Genomic DNA, 6,049 nt, shown 5'->3' with positions numbered 1-6,049 from the left:
TGTATGGACATCCTCATGTGTTCGGGAATGCCTTACAAATGTCACTTCCTCTGGGACAACTGTTATGAATATGAGTCTGCTTCTAACACTCCCGTTGGAAACATAATGCCAGTAACATTATCAATGTGCGTGAATACGTTAAGATTTTGGAAATATATTCTGTCGTAACTGCAGTTCTATTGTCGCGAGATTTTTATATGTTTAAGCTGAGGATGTTGGTATGATCACATTTGTTTGTTTGCCGGTTCTTTAACGCCACACGCTGCAATATTCCAGCTACGTGACGACGGTCTGGACATAATCGAGTTTATCCCAGTCAGTCCAGTGATTGACACCATGAGCATCGATCTACGCAATTGGGATACGATGACATGCATCAAACCAACTCAGCGAGCCTGACCACCTGATCCAGTTAATCACCTCTTACGACAAGCATAGTCGCCTCTTAGGGCACGCTGTAGACCAATTCTAACCCCGACCTTGACGGTTTCGGCAAATCATAACAAAAGTGTTATTGAAAGATGTCAATGCTGTGCTATCATATTCCATATTTTGGTATATCAAAAATGTTTATATTGAGAGCACCAATTCGAATTTTGGATATAAATAAAACGAATTAGTGAGGCAAAAACATGAATCGTGATATTGCATACGTTTTGCCTCGGACAAAACTCAGTGGTGAAGTTTAAGACGACAGCCGCGATGTTTATTGTTGATGAGAAAGGATACATGGTGATAGCAGTCACGTGACAGAACACACACCAGGAGCGAGTGCCCAATGTTCCCGGTGCAGAAACCCGCTCTGTGGTTAAAGCGTTTGCTCGTCACGCCGAAGACCCGAATTCGATTCCCGACATGGCTACGATGTGTGAAGCCCATTTCTTGTGTCCCCCGCCGTGATATTGCTGGATTATTGCTTAAACCGGCGTAAAATCAGACTCACACACTAACTCACTAACGCCGTGATATTGCGGGAATATTGCTAAAAGCGGCGTCAAATCAAACTCACTCACTCACTTAAACAGAGGCAGGAAGTCGGACGGCGATTCTTCATCGTCGACCGAGTCGTTGGGGAGACGGCGACCGTGTGTTATAAGGTACAAATTCAACCCCCAAACCAAAAATTATAACAAATTCCACATTCAAAATTGTGGCGACCGTCGCGATAGCTTCAATAATGTGTTTGTTTAATTTGCGAGAAGCCAGGGAGACAGAAAGTATCGGACCTCATGGAATTAAGAAGGGAATCAATGAACGTTTAATAACGGGTCAGTATTTTCTCCGATCACGACACAAACTTGAGTCTATGTTCTGATATGATTTTTAACGAATCAAAACGATGTTTCAGCACAAAGTGGGTCAGACTCGAACACCTCGTAGTTAGGCATTAGGAGGTCATTGCGGGTTTTAGTGTCAGCAGGTCGAGTCGAACCTCAGTCGTTCCAGTTACCAACTCTATGACGAGCCTGTCCTGTCTGGTCCTGTCCAAGTAGTTGTGTATTTTGAGATGGACTGAATACACAGTCGAAGCAGTGGAAACATCTAACTTCGGAGCCTCCTTCGTCGCCGCCCCCGAAGACGGCAATCCTCTTCCATCAGCTTTGCAAGGTACTGGCTTCGGTTTTCTGGGATTCCAAAGAGCACGGGCCCAGATCATGGATTGTTTTAAGTGGACCGATTGTAGGGGTGGACGTGGCGTCGTCCAAGTGTCGGGTTTAAGGAACCATCTCCACCCAGGCCAAACGTGTTTTGGCGTGCCAAGGGATCCTTCAGCAGTTCAGCGTTCCCTGGCCTGTCGCCATGGTTAAAAGACATTATACCATGGCTCCTTTGTCTTTGACCGTGATCTTACTAACTGAATTGTTAGTTAAACACCACTTGGCAATGACGGAACTTCTTGATGATAGAACAATTTCATGAAAAGCATTTGTCGCTAGCGGGATTCAACCCGCGAAGACCGCACTGAAGGCTAACGAATGTAGTCTTTTGCCACGGCGACATGGGAGAAAGGGTGTGAAATTAACAACTAAAAATTTATTTACATCAGTGCCAATTGCTAATCCCTTTATGAACTGCGAAATGTGCTTTATGCAATTTTTATACAGTATGTCACTCTATGCATTCTAGTATTTGTACAGTACTTGTGAATTTGTAGCTTTTCATAAAGATAGTAAAGAAATTACTATTATCTTTATCCGGGCTATATTTTTTCATAATAGGCACATCGACATGGGCAAGTGATATTTAGTTGATTGATAAATGTGCTCGAGTTGGTCCAAAATAAATGGTATACTTGACCCGGGACATGCATTTCATAACCCAAATCGGCAAAGTGCGAGGTGCACGTGCGAAAGACTCGGGGAACACATTTCTCGTGCTTCACGCAGGGCCGACTAACACAGTGCATGCATTTCATAACCCAAATCGGCAAAGTGCGAGGTGCACGTGCGAAAGACTCGGGGAACACATTTCACGTGCTTCACGCAGGGCCGACTAACACAGTGCATGCATTTCATAACCCCAATCGGCAAAGTGCGAGGTGCACGTGCGAAAGACTCGGGGAACACATTTCACGTGCTTCACGCAGGGCCGATTAACACAGGAAATGCATTTCATAACCCAAATCGGCAAAGTGCGAGGTGCACGTGCGAAAGACTCGGGGAACACATTTCACGTGCTTCACGCAGGGCCGACTAACACAGTGTTCTCACAGTTGAGCATAGAGCTCCTGAATATCTTTTAAAATACCTTTAACAAAATAATATTTTTTAAGCATTTTAGGTGCCATAAATGTTGGACATGGTCTAAGTATGTTAGACCACTCGGACCCCAGTGTCTAATCGTTGAAATGGTTGATTAAACCACTTCAACGATAAGACACTGGGTCCTCGTGGTCCAACCGACACTGACGTTGCCACTCGCAGGGCCGTGGGGTTCAGCTAAGTCAAGGAGTGAGGGTCCAACGACCGTGGCTCCCAATTACCAACATAGCATTTCTCCACCTGTCATCATTAACACACAAAATAATAGGAGGCATGGGTGTCCTAGTCGTCTAAGGCACCGCAATTCGCTGTGCAGAGTTGCGTCCTCATAAAGTAATACAGTACTCAGACATTTGCAATACTTAAGAGTTATATGCTTAATAAGTTAGAAAGTATCCCTTGTGGATGTGTTTTTGTGCCGTCATTACTAAAGGATGGTTTGTCTTAGAACTGACATCAGATTTGCATACACATATATCTTAAAGTGTTAAGTTTAAAGGTGTAAATCATGAATTTATACGTATGTTATGGGTTTCGTATTCTAATGTTATGGGGGTTACGGTTGGTACAGTCGTCTTAGGTGCCGCAATTTGCCGTGCAGAGTTGCGTCCCTTGGGCGCCAGCACATTAGGCTGATTTAACTGGAATACTATGCAAAGCAGCGTTAAATCCAACTCACTCACTTCGGTATTAGACGTTTGATGCCGTCACCTGGATGGGAGGTCATGTTGCACAGAGGCCCGTTCATTGCCAATCTCATTAAAATCATATCTTAGTTCTCGCTACCGCCAAACAAAGATCTGAGGACATCCCATGAGGGGTCACATCAGAACGACCTTTCATCCGACCAATCAGAGCGTCGCTTAACAGATCATGAAAGTGACATTCGGAATGTGAATTCTGATAATGCAACCACGAAAACTTTAACACGGGAAATTCCGAACGATAGTTACGGGTTTAACGTCTGAATCCATACAATGTAGACCATATATTAGCCATTCCAGAATGTTCTTTTGTTCAGGTTTCAAATTTGAAATCGAGAATTTGTCAAAATATGTTTCGAAGCGTAGTCGCCAATTTGGAATTAGTGCCGTAAAGCACGAGAAAGCTGCCTTCTGATTGGCTAATGTCGACTTCTTGTCAGTCCTTCTATCGGTCGGTCAAAGTTCGCGCAAGGTCGATCTGACGTGACCTGTAATGGGATGTCCTCAGATCTTTCTTTAGCGGTAGCGAGAACTAAGATCTGATTTTAATGAGATTGGTTCATTGGCTTCATCAGATGCCGCGCCAAGCTCCTTCCCAGCGCGTGACACCTTTGTTACACTCTCGGTAACATCAGTGCCACCAGTGTGGGCGCGGCTATCACAAGAATCTTGAAAGTTGCCCTCTAACCCCATATGTATTCATATAAAAGAAACGCAAGTCGAGTATCCAGTATACATGTTATTTATTTTCAACAGTAAAGACAAGAAATACTAATAGGGCAAGATTGACAAAAAATTGACTGAAGACAGTTGAATGGATTAAAAGGCAGATGACATAATTGTTTTTTTCAAATGTTAAGGGCTTACAGTTTCGGGTCAATACCAAAAATGTCAGTAAATACCTGGTTTGACCCCCATTAACATTGATCACTGCCACACATCTCTTGTACATTGAGTGGATCAGACGATTTTTGAAGGCCCTAAGGATCCTCCTGCACACATCCAGAGCAGCTGTGCGTAGTTCATCGGCAGTTGTAGGGACTGGGCGCACATTGTGCAGCCGCCTTTGAATCTCTTCCCATAAGTGTTCGATGGGGTTCAGATCAGGGCTGAGGGCTGGCCACGGTAGAACACGGATGTTGTGTTGTTGCAGAAAGGCCATGGTAGCTCTGGCAACATGGGGACGAGCGTTGTCCTGCTGGAAAATGTGTTGTTGATGTTATGCAAAAAATGGAACAACGTGGGGTTTGATCACTTGGTCGATATACCGCTGAGCAGTGACGTCGTGTCCCCGACCTTGACCAACATTAAGAAAGCTCATGGGTCCAAGTCTCGCATTAAGGCCAACTTCTGCCCATATCATGACGCCAGGTCCACCCCATGGATCCCTTTCCACGACGTTTCTGTCAGCGAAACGATCACCTCGACGCCGACAAATTCTGACTCTTCCGTCTGAATATGAGACACAAAAGCGACTTTCATCAGAGAAGATGACATGCCTCCACTCACGATGGCGCAAATTGTGATGACCCTGTGTCCACTGAAGTCGTGCTTGTCGATGCCGTGGTTGGAGAACAGGACGACGTGCTGGTCGGCGACATCTGAGGTTGTTGGAACGGAGACGTGGGATCACAGTGTCCCGGCTAATGTGTCGATTATATGTTCCTATGGTCTGTCGACTTGCAGTTAGGAACGGATGTCGCTGGTGTTGATAGGTAATCTGCCGATCTTGTCGAGGTGTGGTGACCCTAGGACGACCGCTCCGAGGAAGGTCATCTGTGGTCTTTGTAGCATTGTATCGATGCAGGAGACGGTAAATTGTGGTATTGTTAACGTTGAAATGACGGACAGCATCTTGGACAGACTCTCCAGCTTCCAAACGTCCGATGGCCTGGTTTCTCTGAATTTGGGTTAGACGTGGCATTGTTGACCAAGAATCGGCCAGAGTTTTATACCCACTACAGTTCGTGACAGTTCGTGCATTTTCGATTTCGCGAGAAATGGGTGCATGATACCCACATATTCATTGAAATGGTGCGTTCTGGCGATTCGTTTTTCATGTTGCGTTTTTACTCGGGGCTTCCAAAATGCAACCAAAAATATATAACACCATCAGGCTTCACTACACGCTAAAACTTGCGTTTCTTTTGCGTGTGAGTATAGTAACGTTAATACTTTTGTTTATGTCTTTGGGAATGCCATCATATTTCATTTTGACTGACTGACCATGTTTTCCAGATTTACTTTGTTGTTTTAATAATCAGATTGGTTCGAGATTGCAGACTAACGGAAAATCAACCAACTTCTCCCTTATATTCTTACTATATCAATTAAAGATGATAGTTTAATGAAATAGAAATTCAAATTGACAAACAAAGAAAGTAATTTATCAGCGGTAAGTGTATTCGGCGTCACGACAGTCGTCACTTGTTTGTAAACATAACGGTCATTCGGTTGCGAGTTCAACTCCAAGCATGGTTGGGGCCACCTATCACAGTTAGGAGTTTTGACTTGTGACAGCGATAGTATAGAGAGCTCCGCGAACGGAATATCGCTGTGAGGAGCTTGATGCCGCGCGGTCTG

Source organism: Haliotis rufescens, unplaced genomic scaffold (genome assembly GCF_023055435.1).
Source record: "Haliotis rufescens isolate VD_foot unplaced genomic scaffold, xgHalRufe1.0.p SCAF_19, whole genome shotgun sequence".
Taxonomy (NCBI): Eukaryota; Metazoa; Mollusca; class Gastropoda; order Lepetellida; family Haliotidae; genus Haliotis; species Haliotis rufescens.
Note: the sequence above shows the minus strand (reverse complement) of the source record.